Below are 24207 nucleotides of genomic sequence, written 5' to 3'. Positions count from 1 at the left end.
TGAGGTTTTCCTGTTGTCATTCTAGTCATTTCTAGTTTAGGTCCATTATGGTCGCAGAATGCACTCTATTATTTTAATGGTTTTAAATTTGTTGAGGTGTGTTTTGTGGCTCAGGATATGGTCTGTCTTAGTGAATGTTCCACGGGTGCTTGAAAAGTTCCATGGGTATTCTGCTGTCATTGGGTGGAGTATTCTGTATACAGTTGACATTTGAACCACGCGGGTTTGAATTGCACTTGTCTACTTATATGTGAATTTTTTACAATACTGTAAATGTGTTTTCCTTATGTTTTCTCTAACATTTTCTTTTATCTAATTTTATGTAAGAATGCAGTATATAACACATGTAATATACAAAATGTGTGTTGATGGATTGTTTATATTAAATCGGTAGGGCTTCTGGTCAAGTAGGCTTTAGTAGTGAAGTTTTGGGGGAGTCAAAAGTTACACATGGATTTTTGACTATGTGAGGGTTTGTTCAAGGATCAACTGTATTATCAGTTAGATTCTGTTGATTGTGTTAATATAGCTACTGTGCTTTTCTAAAAAATAGAAAAAAGATATTGTTAGCTTTTTCATTCCTTTATTTTCAATATATGTTACCAGATTTCTTGTTAGCAGCATATAGTTGGGCCATTTAAAAAAATCTGCTCTGCCAGTCTGTCTTTTGATTAGTTTATTTAGGCTATCTGTATTTAAGGTAATTATTGCTATGTCACCACTCAGGTCTGTTTTTTTTTTTTTTTAAAATAGAAAAAAGATATTGTTAGCTTTTTCATTCCTTTATTTTCAATATATGTTACCAGATTTCTTGTTAGCAGCATATAGTTGGGCCATTTAAAAAAATCTGCTCTGCCAGTCTGTCTTTTGATTAGTTTATTTAGGCTATCTGTATTTAAGGTAATTATTGCTATGTCACCACTCAGGTCTGTTTTTTTTTTTTTTTTTTTCCCTTGTATTCTCCTTGTTTCCTTTTTTCCTGGTTTTTGGTTTTTGCTTCTCTTTTCTTGCCTTCCTCCAGATTACTGGAAGATTCTTTAGGACCCCATCTTTTAAAATGTGCAGAAGATCTATTTATAATGTTTTTGAGTGTGTCTTGGTGTAGTTTTTGTAGTGGTTGTTATAGTTATTTTACAGTATGCATATGTGATTTATAATAATAGTCTGCTGGTATCAACATTTTACAACTTTGAAGTGTGTAAACTTCACTTCTATTTTACCTTTTACCTTCTCAACTTTTATTTTTTTAATTTTTTAAATGGTTTTATTTATTTGTTTATTAGATAGAAAGGCAGAGAGAGGGGAGAAGCAGGCTCCTCACTGAGCAGGGAGCCCGATGTGGGGCTTGATCCCAGGACCCCAGGATCATGACCTGAGCTGAAGGTAGATGCTTAACTGGCTGAGCCACCCAGGCAACCCACCTTCTCAACTTTTAAACATAATTGTCTTGGGTATGAAATGGTGTTGTCATTTTCATTTCTTTCTTTCTTTTTTTTTTTTAAAGATTTTTATTTATTAATTTGACAGAGAGAGACAGCCAGTGAGAGAGGGAACACAAGCAGGGGTAGTGGGAGAGGAAGAAGCAGGCTCCCAGTAGGGGAACCTGATGCGGGGCTCGATCCCATAACACCGGGATCATGCCCTGAGCTGAAGGCAGACGCTTAACGACTGAGCCACCCAGGCGCCCCTGTCATTTTCATTTCAAACATCAAGTCTGATTTATAAAATTGATGACAGAAAAGATAATCTGTTGTGTATACCTATATTTCTTCCTGTGGTTTGGGATGTTTTCTTCAGCCAGTCTTTATAAGTATGGCTGCTGGTGACAAGTTTTTTTAGTTTTTCTTCTTTGGGGAATGCTTTTTAAAAATAGCCTCTTTGTTTCATGCTGTGGTCTGAATGTATTTCCCTAAAATTAATATGCTGAAATCCTATGGGAGTTGGGACCTTTGGGAGGTGATGAGGTCATGAGGGAGGAGCCCTCATGAATGGAATTGGTGCTGTTATAAAAGTAGCCAGAGAGGAGCTCCCTTGCCCTTTTCTGTCCTGTGAGGATACAAAGAGAAGTCTATTACCTGGAAGAGAGTCCTCACCCAACCATACTGACATCCTGATCTTGGACTTCTAGCCTCCAGAACTGTGAGAGATAAATTTCTGTTGTGTATAAGCCACCCATTCTGTAGCATTTTATTGTAGCAGTTTAAATGGATTATTAAACGGATGTTTAATAAATTCCTGAAGAATAGTTTCACTGGATATAGAATTCTTGGTTGGCAGTTCTTTAGTATTCAAAAAATACTGTTGCCATTTTTCTTGGACTCTGATTTCAGATGAGAGATCCGGTGTCCTTTGAATTGTTGTTCCTTTATAAGTAATATGTTGTTTCTGTGTGCTGCCTTCCCAGTTTTTTCTTTGTTTTTAATTTTGAACATTTAATTATGGTGTATCTTGGTGTAAATTTTGTTTGTGTTTATCCTGTCTTGGCTTTGCTCAGTTATTTGGATCTTTAAGTTTGTATTTGCTACACTTGATCAGTTTTCAGCCATCATTTCTTCAAATACTCTTTCAGCACCTCTCCTTTCTTTCTGTGACTCCAGTGATATGAACGTTGGGTCTTTTGTTATTGGCCTACAGTTGCCCAAGACTTAATTTTTTTTCTGTTGTCTCTCTGTTGTTCACTTTGGGTGAGTTCTGTTTTTCTGTCCTCAAGTTTGATGATTCTCTTCCCTATCATCTCCATGTTTATATTGAGTTTATCCAGTGAGTTCAGATTTTTCTGTTATTGTATTTTTTAGCTCTATAATTTTCTTCTGCTTCTTTTTAAATAAATTCTGTGTCTTTGCTGAGATTTTCCATTTTTTCACTTGTTTTGGGAAAATTTGTAATTGATTGCTGAAACATTTTTATTACGGTTTTTAAAAGTCCTTGTCAAATAATTCCAGTGTCTGATTCATCTCCGCATTGGCCTTAGTTGCTGATCTTTTCTCACTCATGTTGTGACTTCTTGAGTCTTTTCTATTTTATCTATTAGTTAGGAGGTTCTGGGCCCTATTTATATTTTTATTTTAGCAGGCAGACCCTATTTAGGTTTAGTGTACGGATTTTGGCCCACTTTTGTAGGCTGTGTTTCCATTGGCAGTTTAATTTTCAGAGCCTTTGTGGTCACTTTAATTTATATGATGCTGTTGGGCTCCCACTAAGTCCTTGCTGGTGCTGCCTGAAGGGGCAAAAGGGTTTTCCAAAACCATGCTGGGCTTCCGGGTATCTCTAGATGGGAGGAGAGGATTGTGGTAGGATCCTCATCCCACTGTTCATCCAATGCCTGTCTCCACTCTTCCCTGTCCCCCTGTCTCTGGGTGAGAGAGGAGAGGCTTGGCCCAACTGAGCTGCCTGCTCTGGTTGGGTTCCTCAGTTTTGCCTACTTGTCTCTGTATCTCTAGGTGGAAAACAGTCTCAGACCAAGTGGATAAGGAAGAATTTCTTCCCCTGGTGTTTGTTGTTGGCTGGGCTTTCAGGTAGGTCCCCCCCTTATATTGTAGAGGGATTCCAGTTTAATTTGGGGTAAGAATGTGACTGTGTGATCTGCCTTCTGTTGCTAAGTTGGTGGTTGGGAAATGTCAGTTTGGGTTGCCTTTTTCTGTTGGGTGTGGGGACTAAAAACACCCTTCTGCTCTTTTGTTTCTTGTCCTCTGGTCCCAAACTGGTTTATTGCCTTATTACCATTTTCAGAGTTTTCCTCTGGTTGTCTCTTTTATTATTTCCATAGTTTATAATTGTGCTTAGTGAGGAGGGGCAGGGGAAAACAGATCTGAGCCATCTTGTCTAGACAGGGAGTTCAAGCCTTAATTTTTGTGAACCTGCATGATCTCCAGTCAGGTTTATATCAGCTTTGAAAATAATCATATATGGATATGTTATAAATGCTTTCTTTGGTTATAAATCAGAATATCAGACGCCTAAGTTTTTGGGAAGTCAGTCCTAACCAGTTCAAGAGGGTGCCAGGGAATAGATCATGCTATTTTACTAGCATCTGTCACATAAACAGAATTTTGTTATGTAGTTAATTAAAATGAGGTTATAAATTCTGAGTATTTTCTTCAAAGATATGTTTGTTTAATAAATTATTTGCACTTAAGATGTTTAATAATTCCAGTAGTACATTATAGTATTTTATATTAAAATTTTTCAAAACAATACTGAAAATCTTGTATTATGCTGCCAATGTAATGTTTCTAATTCATAGACTGAAAAGAGCAGATAAAATGTCCTGTCCTGCCTTTACATTTCGTAGTTTTCTAATTGAGAATAAATTGGCCCAAATAAGAAAACATCCGTTCTACATTAGTAGGAGCTCATGTTTCTAAATGATGGGTTGACTTGCTAAATCGAATTCTCCTATTTAGAAAAACAGTCTCACAAACATACTTCATGAATTGTTCAAACTTAATATAGTTACTGCAGTTATGTTCGCTGGACTCCTGTGCATCCAGTCTTTGAGGTATTCTCTGAATGACTGTGATGGCAAATCTCAGTTTCCTAATCAGATTAAAAGCCATTTGTTTTATGTGTGGGCATACCTCTACATTGTGCTGGTGTCTAGTGTAACTCTGGGCATGCATTCTAGACAGAGGAGATAAGAATGATTGTGGTATTAAGTAAGATGAAACTTGTCAAAAGATGAACTGGCTGTTTGTGGACCATTTGTATGTTTTTAAATGGGAGTTGTTAATTATATCTCACATGAGAAGTAATAATTCCAGTTTCATCTTATCTTTGACTTTTAATAATATTTTAACATGTTTTTGTTCACAGAGAATTGACACTTTAAAAAATCAAATGTAAATAAGCTTTAATTTTTAAATGGGTATTATTTTTTAGGGTTTCCTTAGTTATTAGAATGGGATCATTTTTATGTTAACAAAAATCAGGTGAATTTAATTTTCTCTGTTTACATGGTAACTATCTTAGATAGCATTTTAATGTAAAATTTTATGTTCATTGATGTAGTTCAAATATATATATGTATATATGTACATACATATAATTTTTTTTGACTCCCAGGACATTGTTAAGAGTAACACTAAATATATTTTTAACTTGGAAGGACTTGTGCACTTAACCCCTAGAACCTCAAAGATAAACAATAATACCTGCCTAGGTAATTAGAGGGGGTCAGGTGAAATGGGACAAGTGAAAGCAGTTTGTATACCATGAAGTACTTTATCAGGTTATGCTTGTATCATCTTTGAGATCATTTGATAATTGCTTGCGTGATCTTGATCATCATAGTATAAAATATGATTATTTACAAATTAATGTGTAATCAGTAAAAATTTATGTACAAGTGAAAGTAAAGCAGCTTTCCCTTGAGTTTATTGGCTTACTAATCTTTTTTTTTGAGAGGGAGAGAACATGCCCGCACCCATGTGGGAGGTGGAGGGGCAGAGTGGGGGAGAGAGAGAATTGCAAGCCGGCTCCATGCCCTTCATGGAACCTGACACAGGGCTCGATCTCAGGATCCTGAGATCATGACCAGAGCCAAAACCAAGAGTTGGATACTTAACTGAGAGTGGCTTACCAGTCTTAAAAACGAATTTCTATTAGTAAATTTGGGGAAGGATTACACAGTTGCTTGATAGTTTTTTGTTTTTGTTTTTTAAAGATTTTATTTATTTATTTGACAGAGAGAGAGACAACCAGCGAGAGAGGGAACACAAGCAGGGGGCGTGGGAGAAGGAAGTGGGGCTCCATCCCAGGACCTTGGGTCACGCCCTGAGCTGAAGGCAGATGCTTAACGACTGAGCCACCCAGGCACCCCATATAGTTGCTTGATAGTTTGTCATAGTTTTGGGAAGGTGTCTGTCCTCAACAGGTAACTTAGGTTGAAAAGTTAGTTCTATCTCTTTAGCAGTCTAAGGAGTTTATAAAAACACTTGTGGTGGACAGTTGGTTTCTTGTTTGACAAATGTTTGTTGTTTAGGTGATTTGAAAAGGTGAAGGGCAGGTGAAAATTTTCAGTTTGTGGTTTTATTTCACTAACTTTGGTCAGTTTTCTTTTAAGAATTTGATTATTCCTTTGTAGGATTTTCATTTTCAACTAAGTAGATTAGCTACATTAATTGCAAAGTTTATAAGATTTTGGCCTGATTTTTGTTGAGAGTAGAAATGGAAAATGGTTCTAGGAAGACCTGGGCAGGGTAATTTCTGGGGTGGTTGGTTTGAATTTGTTGGGCGGTTGTTCCTGCTTGGGAAAAGATCTGGTCATGAAAAATATACTGTTAGACCGTCGATCACATACAATTCTAATAATTTTAATTTTTACGCAGCTAGTGTAAATTAAAGAACACATGTCTGCTTTGTTACTATGTAGAAATTCTAACCACATTCATAGAAATCTTTTGCCTGGAACAAGCCCCCCCCCCCTTTTAAACAGTCAGAAAGCATCATTAAATCACAAAAGTAAGAACTAACGTAATACTAGAACTTGACTAACCTTAAAATGTGATCTACTTAAAATCTACTAAAGGACTTTAAAAGATGCTAAAGCATTTTTCATTTCAGTTTTTTATACCATATGTGATATTATATATTCTTTTATTGCTTTGGGCTTTTCTTGATTACATTTAAAGGGCAAGAGGTAGTAGCTGTTTTATTTGGTAGTGCTTATGGACATCAGTAGTTAAAATTTTGTAAGCATACACATTTCTGTGAAACTAAAAATGAGGTTTTAAAAGAGATAATTAACCAAGAACTATGGTTTTTCTCAATTACCTTTTCTAGAGTGGTTGTATTTGGAACTAACAGTAAGATACAGGATATAATGAAACACTTATGAAACAGCTACGTTTTGATTAGATTTTCTTATATTTTTATTGTCTTAGAAATTCATATTCTTGACAGTTTTTGTGGGGGTTTCTTCTCTTATCTGAATTTTGATCATTAATTCATAAAACCTCATCTTTTGCAATCTTCCTTTTCTAGGCAAAGATGACAGTTGAAACAATTTGGTAGGCTTAAATACAGTGAGCAAACAACGTACAGATATCCTTTGAAAATACTTGATGAGGTAGAAGTTGCCTACGTTTGTAGAACTAAACATTGAGCATGTGAGATATTTGAAAAAACTAAAGTTTCTTCTGATCTATTGTAAAGTGTTTGTGGTTTTTGTAGCTTTCCTAACACAGTAGTTTTGAAATTTATTATTTATTAGCATTCTTTTAAAACAAAGAATGGGAATTAGGATTAAAATGTTCTTTACATTGCTAAGAATTATTTTCTATTTGATACAGTGTTTCATAAATCTTATAGTAAACTCATTAGTAGGTTGAATCTCTTTACTGTTAAGACCTTCAAGCTGTTTTAGGGAGATTTCCCAAGCTGAAGAGTAATTTGCCAAAACCTCACTAGGCTGGTTTTGATATCAGGTTCTGCTGTTTCATTAGGTTAATGTGACTTTTCTAGATGCTTCAGTTTTGTTATCTGTGATTCCGTAATTGAGATGGTGTTGTGTGGTGGTTAAGCTTCTGAAGTTTGATTTCTCTGTTGGAGTTAAGCTTTATATAATCATTTAAAAAATATTATATATGTACTGTGGGCAAGGCACTGTTTTAGGCATTTAAGATATATCATTGAACAAAACAAAATTCCTGCCCTTATGGAGCTTATAGTTGGGGGTAGAAAAAGGATAAACATCATAAACAAATAGATTCCATAGTATGTTGAGAGGTGGTAACTACTATGCAAAATGTGTAACAGATTAAAGGGGGATTGGGTGAGTGTATGTGGGGGCAGGCTACAATTTTAAATTGTATGGCAGGAAAAAGCCTCTTAAATAAGATGATGATTGAGCAAAGGCTTGAAGTAGGTAAAGGATTTACTTAGGAGTATCTTTGGGAGGAAGCGTACCAGGCCTAGAACAGCCAGTACAATAGGCCTGAAGGCAGGAGCATGCTAGAAGATCTAGGGAGATAAGGAGGTCTGGCTAGTGAGGTTTGAGTCGAGGGAGCGAGGGGGAGAGTATGGAAGATGAGGTCTGAAAGGTGGTGGTGGTTGGTGGTGGTGAGGAGAGTGTAGCACAACAGATTGTGGAAGGCCTTGCAGACCATTGCAAGGACTTTGATTCTGTCACTTACTGGTTTTATCACCTTTAAGTTAATTATCCCTTCAGTTTTCTCTCTTGTAAAATGTGAGTAATAATAGTACCAATCTCATAAGTTTGTTATTTGGATTAACTGAGGTAATAACTGCAAAGGCCTAGGAATACTACTGAGCAAAGTCTGAAGCATGTATTCAGTGCATTTTTAAATGTGAAATCAACATTAAAAGATTACTTCTTTTTCATTTAGTAGCAAAGAAGAATTGATTGCTCTCTTCTTTTTAAAAAAGATTAAAAAATTTTTTTATTTATTTACTAATTTATGAATGGTGGGGAGGGGCAGAGTGAGATGGAGAGAGAAGAGATCCAAGCAACCTCCATGCTGAGTGCAGAGCCCAATATGGGGTTCACCACCCTGAGATCATGACCCGAGCTGAAATCAAGAGTTGGATGCTTAACCGGCTGAGCCCCCCAGCAGCCCGTGATTGCTCTCTGCTTTGAATTTTTTCTGTAATAAATTGCTTCAACTTCTATTATAGCCCTTATCACATTATGTTATTATTACAAACATTATTTGTTATGTGTGTACTTACCATCTTTGCTAAATTATGAACTCCTGTGGGCAGAGGCCATGATATTTTATGCATGTCTAAGGAATCTTAGGTAGCATGTTGTACATGCATGTCAGATGATCAGAATGTTGACTCAGTTAATGACAAATGTTGGTTTAATGAATCAGCCCACCTGCTGGTGTGTGTGTGTGTGTGTGTGTGTGTGTGTCTGTGTCTGTGTCTGTGTGTATGTATGAATGAATAAATGAATGAATATTGCCAGTCTTTCAAAACCGAATAATGGAAGGACAATAGCTAGTGGTCCCTGCAAAATATTTCATTTTCTTTCTCTGCCATAGTTATTAAATCAGTAATAGTAGAAATCACCTTAATTTTTAAATAAGTGTGAGGGTTAATACTATGTAAAATTAGAAGTCGATATTTACAGTGTAGTATGGATCTATTAACATCTGCTGTCATTGACTGGTTAAAGATAAATATCTTGATTGATAGTAAAGTGTAATAGTCCTGCCTTAAAACATATTTTTAGTCTTAATTTCCCTGTTTATATCTGCATAAGTGGTATAATGAGGGAATATTTAGCCAGCAAAATCTTAAATCAGATTGCTAAGAAGGAATATTCACTAACTCCTGATGTGAGGGAGTGAAACAAGGAAAGAGGAAGATCAGAACTGACCTTTGGGTGGTTGTCCAAGTAACTTTATACCTCCTCTTTTTGTACTTAGAGGGTCTTAGTTTCCAGCTTGGTAGGTTCTTTTCTTCTCGTTGGGGGAGAGGAGTGGGAGAGGAAAAGGAAGGATAGAGACTTGGAAGGAGAAGTGAAATTGGTAGATGATGCTAAATGAATTTAGGGTTCCAGAGACAAGAGATTTTGTGGCAGGTGAGTTAGAGGAAATTATGTGTTTCCATGGTAGAGGAAAGGTTGTGATGGGAATGATATTCCAAAATTTCTCTTTATAGATTTAGATCTTGAGGTTATATTATTTTGTGCATGTGGGTGTGGGGGGGGGGGCGCATGTTTCCTTTTCCTTCTTGCTTTACTCTTTTATTTTTTGTTTCATTCTCTTTTAACATGTCTAGTTATGTTCTTTGATGTATGAGAGCCTTGATTTAGGGCTTTCACTAACAAGTGATGCAAGAAGATAAGTAAGTAGGCTTTTTGTGAAAATGTTTTTCAACAGAATATTAACATTTCGAAAACATTTGTCCAGTCTGTAGATTTTACCATATTCTGTGATGGCATATGTAATAATGTCTTGATTGTGAAGTAAATATACCCAATCAACTTTGAAGAAGACTCATAATGTAATACTATAATATATAATTTGAAGACATTTTTATTTCCTGTATATAGACTTTGCTGTGCTTTTTCTGTTCAACTTTACAATATTCCTATAGCTTTAGAAATTCTAAAAGTTGAACACAGTGAAGAACATAGATTAGTGAATAGCAGTATAGTGCAAATACAGTGTTGCTCTATTTGTTTTTAATAACGTCTACCACAATATTGTAGTTTTATGGCAAATACATATTCAAATATTGTTTTACATGATTGAGAAGGTGGCATATATGCTCTTCTGAATTCTTGGAAACAAAACTTTGAGGAAGGCAATGAAGAGCTTAGTAGAAATAAATTTTTTAAAAATAGAGTTTTTGGTTTGTAACTATTTTAGCAACAAAGCTGACTGAGGGACTAGAAAATGCTGTAGTGTTTGTGATCCCTTGATAAAATTATATAAATACAATTTTAAATTAATATATTGGTTATTTTCTAAAGATTTTAAGTTATTTAATTGTTTTGCTTTTCATTTATAGCTTTTACTGATTTGCATGACATTTATTGAACCCTAAAAATGTGTTAGGGCTGCTATATAAATGCTTTATTATTTCTGAATAAAAAATTATATTTGGCTAATTCTTTGTTTCTAATAAAATTTCAGCTTTCACTCTTCATTACCTCCACTTCATATGCCAGGAAAAAATATTATAGTTACATAAAAAATTGTATGTGCCCAATATCAATGCAGTATCAACACAGGGTATTAACTTTCTGTATTAGTTTCTGTTAAAAGGTTTATTATAGATCATTAAAAAATATGTATAGTCTATTTTAGCATTATTAAATACCTTTGCCTTGAAATTTTTAAATACTTTATGTTTCTGTATTTTTAAAAACTATATTAATGTAGTTAGACTTTTGAGCTGAGGGAAATGTTACTTTGGGGTTTCATCAGGAAATCATACTCTTTGAATAATGGAGATTTTAATGAAACACATTTTGTGTTTGCTTTCTTATTTTCTTATTTTTTATTTTTTTTAAGATTTTATTTATTTTAGAGAGAGAGAGAGTGTGCACAAGTGGGTGGGGAGGGGCAAAAGGAGAGGGAGAGAGAGAATCTCAAGCAGACTCCCCACTGAGTGCAGAGCCCGTTCCAGGGCTCAATCCCACGACCCTGAGATCATGACCTGAGTCAAAATCAAGAGTCAGATACTTAACCGTTTGAGCCGCCAAGCTGCCCCTACTTTCTTTGTTTATTTAAGATAATTCTGGGTTATTGCCCAGATTTTAAAGAAATCTTAATCCTCAAATAGAAATTAAATTAGAAAAAGTCCAATTAGTGTCTCGTCATTTTCTTGTATCATTTACTAGTAATTTTATTTAATCCAACAGTATCTACTATGGAGAGAATATTATTAGATTTAGCATATTTAGATATCACTATTTTACTTGACTTCAAGAACATGGCTAATCCTGGTTCTTTGGGAGGATATGCTGTATTTTTGTACTTTTATAAGATAGAGGGGAGGAATTGGGAACTTCAAAGTTGAGCCAAGTAATCTGGTGGGATGGACAATCGTCTGACATATTTTATAGAGGTAATCCAACACTGTTTTACTCAAGCTTTAATTTTAACCAGTGATTGATGCCCATGTGCTTGTGTGTGAACTGCACTGATGCACTGATCACAACTGTTGGATAGTACTTTGTATCTATTGGATGAGTCCTTTCCTTTTATACCCACTTACATGTAAGCATGAATTTTATATATATATATTGTATATATAGTATTGCTATATAGAGGTAATGAATATCTACACTGAAAGAGTTAATGCTGTTAGTCTTATAGGATGTAGATCATTATCTTTCCTCATTTAACTAAATTACTTGCATGTCTCTTTTGCACCCCAATTCCTTGTTTTAGGAAGATAGATGATTCTTTCCTTTCTTTTTGGCTTATGGTAGTACATATGTTAGGCCTATGCTTTCATCCTTCAGACAAGTGAAAGAAAATTAACAGTTTTCAGGGTATTTACTTATCTGTCAATGGCACATATTCTGATGTCAGTTGTTAATGATCGTAAAAATTCTAAAGTTTTTCATAAATTTTGTTTTGAGAATTCTTTAAAAATGAGGATGTGAAAATAATAGAGTGGCCATATTTTAAGATTTCCTTCTTTTCCCATATTTTCTGGTAATTGTCATGTTCAGCATTTCTCATTCCTTATCCAGGTTTATTGCAAGAGGATATACACTTAGGCAGAGAGTGGTGTTAAGAAAAAAAAAAAGGCTCTTCGCATTCCTATTCATGGTTGACATTTGTGTGTATGTGTGTATCCTGTCAGACATTTTCTATATATATGCAGACATTTATATGTATACCTGTATTTACATATTCTTTACACAAATGAGATCACATCATATTATTTAGCAACATTGTCTTTTTTGTTGTTAACCTCTGTCCTTTTGCATATCATTCCTTCTCATTTCATTCTGTGTAGTATTCCAGTATTTGGATATACCATAATTATATTAACTACTAACTTATGAATATTTAGGGTTTTAGTTTTTTTTCTATAATAAGTGGTAATATGGTGAATAATCTTGGGCATGTCTTTGCATATATTTAAAAATATATCTGCAGTATAAGAGGTGCCTGGGTGGGTCAGTTAGTTAAGTGTCTGACTGTTGATTCTGGCTCAGGTCATGATCTCAGGGTCATGAGAATGGAACTCTATATTGGGCTCCACATGTGGAGTCTGCTTAAGATTCTCTCCCTCTCATTCTGCCCTTCCCCTCCCCCCAATTCCCATGCATGTGTGATCTCTCTCTCAAATAAACAAAAAACAAAATAAAATAGATCTGCAGTAAAAATTCCTAAGGGAGAAATTGTTGGGCCAAAGAGTGTGTACATTTAATAATTAGGTAGATGAATTGCCTAACTAAAAGATTATCCCAGTATCGGTAGTCTAGGAAAATGGGAATCTCTATCTCTGTGACAACGCTAGCTAGTGTCAAACTTTTTAATATTTGTCAACATTTTGTTGTTTAGTATTGTTTTCCAGAATTTCATTATGAGTTAGCTTGAGCATTTTTCCATTATTATTGGCCATATGTATATTTTCAGTGATCTCTTTGGTCATGTGCTGAGCCCCTAGCCATTTGTTAGGCAAATTATTTTCACTGATTTTTTTGCTTATCCTTTGATTTTGTTTTTGCCTTTATAGAAGTTTTAATTTTTTATGATTCAATTTAGCGAACTTTTCCTTTATGGCTGGCAATGGGGGGGGGTTTCTGTGTAAAGTTTAAAAGCTTTTCAGCATTGGTTATAGGACTCGCTTTTTTCTCTCTGTTGTCACATCTCTAAATGACATGAATCCCTAGTTTGTCATAGTTTGACATTATGATTTTCTTTCTTAGTAACCCATAAAATAGCCTTGTATCTTAAGATTGGTAGTGTTAGATTCAGTGAACTATGGTACTTGAAAAAGAGTTATACAGGTTTTCTGTTACTTTTTATGGTTTAAATTGCTTAAAATCTTGATGTATGTCGAATATATTTGGTATAAACAATAGATGTAGAGCTCTAGCTTTACTTTTTTTTTCCAGCTGGTTAACGGGTTGTCCCCATTCCAATTACTGAATGATGCATTTCTTTTCTGTGTATTTGAAATGCCACATTTATCATATACTGAATTTCCATGTTTTTGAAGGGCATGTGTCTGAAATCACTTCTGTTCAGTTCATCTGCTTGCCTCTTTGTATACTGATAGTATTGAGAGAATTCAGTAAAGGAACTGGTTGTAAAATTAATATACACAAATATTTTTTATATAAACAATAGGCATTAGGACTAATATTATGGAAGAAAAAGTATACATTCATAATAACTAAAAATACAAAGTGCATGGGAGCAGGCTACTTGAAGAAAATTTTGAAACTCTACTGAGGGATAAGAAAGAAAATTTGAATCAATTCAAATTTTTGGTAGGAAGTTGTGATACAAAGCTGTCATTTCACTTTAAAAATGAAATTGATTTTTATTTATTGATTTAATATTTTATGATCTTGCTGAACTTGTTTCTTGTGGCCTTGCTGAACTCGCTTATTAGTTTTCTTCCAGTCTTAATTTGTTGAGAGTTTTTATTTTGAATAGGTATTGAATTTTGTCAGATGCTTTTTTTCTGTGTCCCTTGAGACAGCCATGTGGTTTTTGTCCTGTGTTTGCATAATATAATGTATTACCTTACTTGATTTTCAGATGTTAAACCACGTTTGCATTCATGGGATATATCCTAATTAGTCATGGTGTATAGGCCTTTTTAAATATTGCTAGATTCAGGTTGCTAATATTTTGTAAGGATTTTTGTATCTAATTTTATAATTGTAGATATTGCTGAGTAGTTTTCACATGACGTCTTTGACTTCAGGGTAACTGGCTTCATGGATTGAGTTGCAGAATGTACCATCTTCCTCTGTTTTGTGAAGGAGTTTGTGAAGGATTGGTGGTTCTTCTTTAAATATTTGATGGAATTCATCAGTGAAGCCATTTAGCCCTGTTCTTTTCTTTGTGGGGAATCTAAAAATACTAATTCAATTTATTTGTTATATTCAGATTTTTCTATTTCCTCTTTGGTCAGTTTTGATAATACATGTCTTTTTAGGAATTTGTCCATTTTATAAAAGTTGTGTAATTTGTTGGCATTGATTTGTTAGACTGTTCCTTCCTTTATAATTCTTAAAAAATTTTTGAGGTATAATTAACATATAACTTGTATTAGTTTCGGTTGTAGAACTCTTAATTTTTATGGGGTCACTGTTACCATCCCCTCTTTCATTCCTGTGTTTTGGTAGTTTGTCTTTTTTTCTCTTTGTTCTTAGTTTGCCTAAAAGTTTGTCAATTTTGTTGATCTTTTTAAAAGAACCAACTTTTTCTCTAATTTTTTTTTGTATTTCATTAATTTCTGCTCCAATCTTTATTATTCCCTTTTGTCTGCTTGCTTTAGGGTTTAGTTTGTTCTTTTTACATTTAATTAAGCGGAGGCCTATGTTATTGCCTTTAGAATCTTTTTTCCCCAATATATAAAGTTATAAACTTCCTTCTAAGTACTATTTTAGCTGCATTTCAAATTTTAATATATTTGTTTTTGTTTTCATTCAGTTAAAATATTCTCTATTTTCTCTTTTCTTATTTGATAAATTATTAGAAGTGTGAAGTTTAATTCCTGAACACTTGAGGATTTTCCAGTTTCTAATTTAGTTGATATCTAATTTAATTTGGTTATGGTTTGAGAACATCTTTTGTATGACTTCAATCCTTTTAAATTTATGAGACTTGTTATGTGGCCTAGTATTTTGGTCTGACGTGGAGAATGTTCCATGTGTGCTTGAAAACAGTGTGTATTCTGTTATTTATGGACTTTTTTGTATATGCCAGTTAGGTTTAGTTGGTTGGTAGTATGATTCAAGTTTTCTGTATCTTTGCTAATTTTCTAATTATTCTATCCGTTATATAGAGTGGAATATTGAAATTTCAAACTGTTGTTGAATTTTCTGTTTCTTCAGTAATGTTAGTTATTGCTTCATTGTTTTGGGGGCTCTGTTTGCTCTGTTTTTAGGTGCATATACATTTCTAATTATTACAGTATCTTCCTGACTTACTGATATTTTATCATTATGAAATATTTTTCTTAGTTTTTAGTAATATTTGTTTTAAGGCCTGCTTCATCTAATATTAATATAATTATTCCAGCTCTCTTATGGTTACTGTTTTCCGTAGTATATCCTTTCCCACTCATCTTTTATACAATCTTGAATGTAAAGTATGTCTCTTGTTGACAGCATATAGTTAAATTTTATTTTTTTGTCCAATCTGACAGCCTCTGCCTTTTCATTGGGCTTTTTAGACCATTCACATTTAATTATGGACATGGCTGTGTTTACATTTGTCTCTTGCCATTTGTTTTCTCTATGTCTCCTATTATTGTTCCTCTGTGCCTCCTTTAGTGCTTTTTTTATGTTAAATGTTTTTTAGTATACCATTCGTTTTTTAATTAAATATAAATATGAAGTTTTTTTTGTGGTTGCCATAGGGTTTACATTATGAATTTAACAATCTCCTTAATATTAACTTTAATCCAGTATCAGTAAAATACAGAAACTTTGCTCTAATATAGCTCCATTTGGTCCCTCCTCTATCGTGCCACTGTTATTGTATATATTTTACATTTATATATGCTGTAGATCTGGCAATAAAATGTTATAGTTGTTGCTTCATAAATTCTTATGTTTTTTATTTTTTTACGTTATTTATTTATTTTTAAATATTTTATTTATTTATTTGACAGACAGCAAGAGAGGAAACACAAGTGGGGGGAATGGGAGAGGGGGAAGCAGGCTTAACACTGAGCAGGGAGCCCAATGTGGGGCTTGATCTCAGGACCCTGAGTCATATCCCAGGACCCTGGGATCATGACCTGAGCTGAAGGCAGATGCTTAACGACCCAGTCACCCAGGTGCTCCCATTCTTGTGTTTTTTAAAGATGTTGAGAGAAGAAACAACAAAAATGTATTTATAGAGTCCTTTAGTTTCTGGTGCTCTTCTTTTTTTCCTGTCTATTTGAACCTGTTGTCTTTTCCTGAAAGCTGAAAGCTTGATGGACTTCCTTTGATATTTCTTGTTAGGCAGGTTTGGTAGCAAAAAAGTCTCTAAGCCTTTTTGTCTGAGATACTCTTTATTATGCCTTCATTATTGGAGAATAATTCTGTTGCTTTCTTGGTTGACAGCTTTTGTCTTTCAGCACTTTGAATATGTCATTCCACTGTCTTCTGACCTCTATTGTTTCTGATTGAAAGTCAGCTGTTAATCATGTTGTTGGTTCCCTGCACATGCTGAGTGGTTTTTCTCTTTTTGCTTCCATTTTCTCTTTGTGTTTGCTTTCATCAGTTTGACTATGATGTGTCTAGGTGTGGGTCTTTTTGTATTTATCCTACTGGATAAATGATAAATGCTGTATTTATCATTGAATTCCTAAGACCTGTATATTTGATTTCTTTTTACTAAAATAAAATATGGGAAGTTTTGGCTGGTATTTTATTAATTTTTTTCCTGTCCTTTCTGTCCTCTCCTTTTGGGACTCCAGAAGTGTTAATAAATTGGTCTCTAAGGCTCTGTTCAATTTTCATCAACTTATTTTCTCTCTGTTCTTTAGATTGGATAATTTCAGTAGATAGTCTTGAAGGTCATTGATTTTCTGCCATTTTGAATCTGTCACTGAGCCCTTCTAGTAAATAGTTTGTTTTAGTTACTGTACTCTTCAGTTTCAGTTTCCAGTGTGGCTCTGTTATGTAATTTCTGTACATTTCTTGAGAATCTCTTATTTGTTGATTTTTTTTCGTAATTAAAATTTATATGCATTCTTTTCACATATCTGTAATAGATGTTTTGAAATCTTGTTTGCTTCAACCAACATCTGGGGATACTGTACAAACTAATGACTGCTATTTTTTGTTAACATTTAGGTCACATTTTTCATTTTTTTGTAATCTTGTAATTTATTGTTGCAAACTAGGCCTTATTTGAGAGAAAGGGAGAGCGAGCACGAGCGGGGGAAGGAGCAGAGGGAGAGGAACAAACAGACTCTGCTCTAAGCATGGAGCCTGACATGGGGCTTGATCCCATGACCCTGAGATCATGACCTGAGCCAAAATCAAGAGTTGGATGCTTAACCCACTGAGTCACCCAGGTGCCCCAGGAATCTAATATTTTTAATGACTTATGGTAGAGAATTCTGTAAACTTTTGAGTCTGTTACTTTGCTCAGAAATACTGTCACATTTATTGTATATAGCTTATGTTTTTCATTTTTATTTTTATTTTTTGGATATGGTATACCATCTTCCTGTGATTGATGGTTGATTATACTCATCTTATTGTCAGCTTTTTCTGTCAAGGGTGACCTGGCTGATTATGTTTCTATATCTAAGTATTTAACAGGATTTTACAACTGTAATTGTTTCTTTTGTTAATAAATACATATTCTGTATGACTAGTTCTATTTGTTATTTGTAAGGCCTGGTATGGTGTTTGCTTCTTCACTTCATAGACTTTGCAAAGCAGATATGAATAGTACTATTAAGTGGTTTCTTAATCTTTGCTTTCTCTTTTCTAGGTTTTTAGGTCGGTAACCCTCTAAATTTCCCTCAGCATCACATATCTCTAAATCTGTAGACTCCAGATTTAGGCAAATTATTCTTTTTTAAAAATTTTAAAGAAGATTTAATTTAGAGAGAGAGCGAGAGAGTGTGGGTGTGTGTGTGAGTGGCGGAAGAGGCAGAGGGAGAGAAGCAGACTCCTCACTGAGTGTGGAGCCTGATACAGGGCTCAATCCCAGGATCCCAAGATCATGACCTGAGCCAAAATCAAGAGTTGGCCACTTATCCGACTGAACGACCCAGGTGCCCCTAGGCAAATTAGTTTTTATAAGGTCAAGGTTATTTCACAGTTACTACTTACCACTATTTTATCTTCGTGGTTTCAGACTTAAAAGCAGGTCATTGTACTGGTCATTCAGGCTTAGCTTCCTATTTACAAAGAATGATCACTTCATTATTCATACCAGTTTTTCCATGTCGTATTTGTACAGTATTTTTTCCCTTCATAAGTAATGTATTTTGTTGTATGTTTTTCTTTTTCTTTCTTTCTTGTTTTTTTTTTTTTTTTTTTTTTTGTAGGACTTGGATGGCATAAGTGATTAAGGTGGTGTTGAGGGTCTCTGAAGCTTACGAAAGGTAGAAACTCAACCATGATTTCTTTTTCAACTCTACAGCATTCCCTTCCTTGAAGTCTTCATTTTTACCTTAGTCTCAGGTAACGTCAACACTTGTTTTTCATAATCATGAATAAATTAATTTTTTCAACTATAAAACCATTTTTGGGTGATAGAATTTCATGTTGATTTTTGTAATGTAGTTTATGCTTTGATGCTTATATCTGTTAGAAACTTAGGATTTTAATTTTTTTCTTGAGAAAAGAGTGTTAGGAGAAAATTGAAGAGTAATGATACCATTTTAGATTTTTAGTTTAGCCCAGAAAAATATGCGTAGCTTATTATGTAATCTTAAGTGAAATTTAAGTGGGAAGTTGTTTTCTCTTTTAACCCTTTTTTCAGCTGGGTATTGTATTTTTCACCTGCCTATCATTAACACATACAAATCCATGTTAAATTTTTCAGAATTTCCATGGAAACTATTTTCATACATGGGAAAACTGGTTAAACCTGTTAATCAAATTTAATGGTGCTTGGCATATAATTTATAAAATATGGAAAAACGTACCAGTTACTGTACATTTGTACATACTGTATGTTTGCCTACACTAATAAAGGAAGCAGTCATAATTCGTTAATCATTTATATTAGAGATATTAGTTAAAATATAGACTTGGCCATGGCGACACAGGCTTTAAAGGTAGAAATACATCTATTTGAAAAGTCCATGTGAACAATCTTGAAATTTTATAGAGGCTCTAGAATCATCATGACCTGGATGTCTTTGTCTTGCTCTGCTGTTCTTAATACGTGGCTTGTCTCTTGTGGTCCCTGATGGTTAACATTGTATCTGTCAACAGGAAAAAGGACAGACATTTTCCTTCTCTTTAAGAGGAGTTATATATATCATTTCTACTAGTATTCCAGTCGTTATAACATTGTCACATGACCACAAGCCCCTGTAAAGGAGGCTGGGTAATGAGTCTTACTTAGGTAGCCATGTGTCTCACTTAATATTATATTATTAGGCAAGAAGGAGAGAACAGATTGGTGGGGGGAGGAGGGGAAATTTGTTGTCTGTTACAATAGGATTTGTGTCAGATTTACTTTCCATTTGTCTAGTTTGGATTAACATTAAAATAAAATTTTTATTATCTAAGACATTAACTCTTGGCCTGGGATATACTTTGGAAATTGTGCTCATTTGCATTCTGAGACAGTTCAAGTTTTGTGACTAGTCATGCTTGTTTTTTCTTTTTTTTTTTTTTTAACTAAACACTGCTGGTCTTGATGTCATAAGATGGAATAAGGTATTAAAAGTTAAAATTGACTTGAGATAATTCCTTATTTTGTTTCGCTGTCTTGAGGGTGAAATGATTTGTTTATTATTTTAGAGTCTAAAACAAGGGGGTGGGGACCTTGGATAGGAGGATCTTTCCAGATACACATAGAGCCAAATGATCTGTAACTAGCTGCTTCTAATTCTAAAGAGTCTGTTAATATAAATGTTTAGATAATATCAAACAACTTATTCTCAAAGACATACATTTCAAATAGTTGTTTTTAGATGAAAAATGTGTTGTCATACATTGTATTTTACGGTTCTTGTCCTGTTGTAAATACTGTATTTTGAAACAAGTATCAAATATTATATATTCTAATATAGAATTTATTAAAGGGTTGAAGCTAGTTGTCAATTTTCCACCATATTTTATGTCAACATATTTTAACCTTGGTACCCTTTTTAAGAGACTTGAGATACAACAGTTTTGATAAATTTATGTACGTGCATACAACATTTATAGTAGTCCTGTTGACTTAAGTTTATTACTGAATAGTGTAAGACATTATAGGTGTTTTTGGTATTGAAAGTGAAAATGCATCCTTAGTTCTGTATTTAACAAATAGGGTTTGTATTGTTAAAGTGAGAGCATTTATCTAAGTTTAAAAAAATGTTGATATTAATAGTTAGCACCTCTCTGTTTTGAAACAAGTTTTGGTTACTATGTAGTACATATTAAAAATAACTTAGGTGTTTAATGTTCATAGTATATAGGGAAGTTTGTTTTAAGAAGTGCTATCGATACTCCTTTTATTATACAAGGCTGTAGAAAATTCATAGTTTCCTGACAGAATAAGTATTTTTAACATTAATGTTTGAATTGTTGATATTGGCATGAGATGTGATAGATGAAACAGCTAGATCCAGCAGAATGTAGGGTTCTTTTTTGTTTGGACCTTTTTTATCCCCCCCCCCTTCTTCAAGATAAATTACAGCTGTTTCTTAAACAGTATGAGTTGCCAAAAATTTGATGTTTTAATATTTTTAAATACAACTATTTTGTTGTTACACTGTTTTAGAAGACTTCGGTGATGAATATTTGGAATACAGAATATGCTTAGAATCTGCTTTGTTTGAGGGGCGATGTTAATTTTGACTTAAATATTTACAAATTATTTTTCTGTGGTCAAAAAAGGGTCAGAGGTTTTTCTTGTTATATTGTATAAAATGATGGGTCTTAGCCTATACTTTCTCTTATTTAATGTATTTAATTGTTGCTAGCACTGATCAGAAAAACTTTTTGTCCACTTGCCATTATTATAAATGATGGTCCTGTTAGAATGTTTTGAACTGGTAGTAACTTAAAAATCATCAAGGAGTGTAGTTTACAAGATATACTTCATAAATGCAAAATGGTAGTTATACAAAGGTATATCTGAAGGGGTTTCTGACTGTAGAATATGCTTAGACAAGAAGTAGACTTTGTTTTTAAATTAGAGATGAAGCCTTTTTTGCATAGGCAAAACTATTCTTTTGAAGGAAGAAAGAGAATAGGAAACTTCTTAAGAACGACCAGTGGCAAGTTGTTAATTCCATATTGATCATGGTTTGCTTTATCTAACCAGTTGATCTTGAGGCTGATTGATATTTGTGTTTCCAATGCTGATATTTTTTAAGGTGTAATTTTTCACTGACTGGTACATGGGTTAGCAATGTTAATGTCAAATTAACATAACTGGCATCCTCCAGACAACAAGGAGTTTGCTGAAAATGCTTTGGGTCAGAACTAATTTGTAAAACCTAGCTTTTCTGTTTCGGAATAGGTTCCTTGAGTACTTTTCTTCTGCCTATAAGTGAGGTTTATAGGTTGAATGGGTTCTGGTACAAGACAGGGTGTTGTTGATTTGGGAGAATATTTTGAGTTGGAAATTATTCTTTTTATAGAAAAGAATGATGTTTAATTCCTAAGCTTGCCCACTGTAATCTGTTTTGACTCATAATGTTGGAAGCTCTACATTGTTCAGTAAAAGTTGGTGGAAAATAACATACAACCAAACTAAATAAATAAAACAGAAAAGCAGTATCTTTAAGTGAGAAATATTTCTTTCATAAAGTTTGAATACAAGATTAATTAAAGGTGATAAAGTGGCAGATGAATATTTGTGTACATTCTGAAGGGGAACTAGTTGCTTTCAAAAATTTTTAGAGAATTACGTCAGAAGTCTTCCAAATCTGTTTTCACCTTAAAATCTACAACCCTCTTTTCTTTGATTCAGGTATATCTTTAGAACCACTCCTATATTTATCAGCCATATTTAGGATTATTTTGTTTGATTTCCACGTGAAAATGGTGAGGTAAAAGAGGAAAAGAGCCTCCTGAAGTATCTTGGTAAAGGTTTGAAGAAAGAGTGGAAGGATCAAGATGGTTATATGTAAACCTATGAAAAAAGAATGACAGGAGAAATTTACTAAGGTGTGAGTAATAGATGGAAGTGGGAAAATAGCAAATGTAGGAAGTATCCATTCCTTCCAAAGGAGAAAAAGTGATTTTGTGTCACAGAGTTCTCTTGTGGTACCCTGTGGTGGGAGTAGCCAGCTAGGAAGACTTGGATTGCTTTACCAAGCCAAGCAGTGGTGACAGAGTGGCCTCAGAGTAGGTGAGTGAGAAGAGGAGGAGTTCTGCGAGTTCTTAATGTGTTCAGAGCCTTTTTCAAGATGGGAAGGTTAGTATAGTGAGACAAAAAGTGCACTAAACCAGCTAAGCCTGTTTTGAAATCCTAGTGTACCTCCTAGCTATGACTTGGAGTAAACCCCAGTGTCTTTGTCTGTTAAATGGAGGATATACTGTTACTGTCTTGAGTGTTACTGTACGTGTTAAGTGATATATATAAATGTGCCCAGCACAGTGTCCTACAGCTAGTAGATCCTCAATACATACTAGTTGTCCTTCCTCTCCAGGTTATGATAATCTTTGAACTTTATAATATAGACCCAAACCTATTAATAAATTTGGAAAGATATTTTCCTTATTAATTGCATAGAACTCCCTTAAAAAAATCAGTAGGCACTTCAAGTGCCTTGCAGAGTTGATTAAAAATGAGTAGTAGTGGCCAGCTTGTCCATATGTTACGCTTCTGTTAACTTTGTCTTCTGAAAGCAAGCCCAGTCCCCTCAGCTTAGAAATAATTATCACAAATGCTTGTATAAAAAGCCATGTGTTTAATTCCTTATTGAAAACCCTGACTCAAAGCTTATTTACTCCATTTCATCTTATAAATCTATAAAGCTTACTTTTTAATTGCTTGCACACAGTTGATTAGAAGCATTAAATTAGAAGGTGATGACAAGGAGAGTCAGCTGTCCCTTCTGGAAGACAGGAGAAAGTGATGGCTAATAATTTCTGTTCTCTTTGAGTAGAGCATTGCCATTAGGCTTAAATGACTAGGGGTTACCTAATTGGCCACAATTTGAATTACTTTTACACAGCTGAACCAAACATTTTTCAGTAGGAAAGGATGGTAAGGAGTGTGTGGGAGAGGGGTCATTGAATGGAGCAGGAAACTGTATTGTGGCCGGCTAAATATCTCTGTTGCTGTACCTGTCAGCTTTTTTGACAGAGAGATGGAGATGAGGGAAGAATAAAACTTGGAAGGGGGAAAAGAATACAGTTTGAAGTAATCTGCTAAAGGGAGATTTAGGAGAAATTGGCCTAAGGTGGGTTGGCCTCTTCCTTCTTTCCTCTCTTTTGCTGTGGTCTAGTGTTTAATGATCTCTTTTCTGGGTAACTCTAAACTTCAGAAGAAAGAGGGCTGTCCCTTTAGCTGAATTAGCTGTAGGACATCATTGTCCATCTTGTCTTGGCTCTTAACAGCTGTGATGTTTTATACTCTTTGTCAGCTCCCCATGGTCCCTTACAAAAGAATGTGTCATCACAAGGAGCTCAGGGTGACTGGTTGCTTATTAGTCCACCTAGCCCTTCTTTTTCCCCCAGTTGGACAGAGGCTCCTGGGAACACAAATTAATTGTTTATTTATTTTTTTCTTCCAGAGCAGGTTTTCATGTAAGTGACATGATTTAAAGGAAGTATTATTTCTTTCTTCCTCTCTGCTGTGTGTAATATCCCTAGCACCTGAATTTCCATTAATTGTATAGATGTTTGGGTCAAAAAGCATTAGTTGGCTTCTTGACAGGTTAGCAGGAAGAGACATTTAA

The 24207-nt window shown here is 34.3% G+C and overlaps 1 protein-coding gene across 4 annotated transcripts in view; it reads left to right on the top strand.

Moving 5' to 3' along the window:
- Window positions 1-24207, top strand: part of ZNF148 (zinc finger protein 148) — a 113703-nt gene that overhangs the window by 19898 nt on the left and 69598 nt on the right. Inside the window, exons 2-3 of one of the 4 annotated variants that reach the window (XM_040621353.1) lie at window positions 3441-3515; window positions 18679-18814. The exons of 1 other annotated variant lie outside the window; for it this stretch is intronic. The gene's annotated coding sequence lies outside the window, so the exon portion shown is untranslated. The remainder of the gene's footprint in view (window positions 1-3440; window positions 3516-18678; window positions 18815-24207) is intronic. 2 more of the 4 variants (XM_040621355.1, XM_040621352.1) reach the window with 2 other exon arrangements.

Source organism: Ursus maritimus, unplaced genomic scaffold (assembly GCF_017311325.1).
Source record: "Ursus maritimus isolate PB19 unplaced genomic scaffold, ASM1731132v1 scaffold_4, whole genome shotgun sequence".
NCBI classification, from domain to species: Eukaryota; Metazoa; Chordata; class Mammalia; order Carnivora; family Ursidae; genus Ursus; species Ursus maritimus.
The sequence above is the reverse complement of the archived record's forward strand: the minus strand, read 5'-3'. Positions and strand labels throughout refer to the sequence as shown.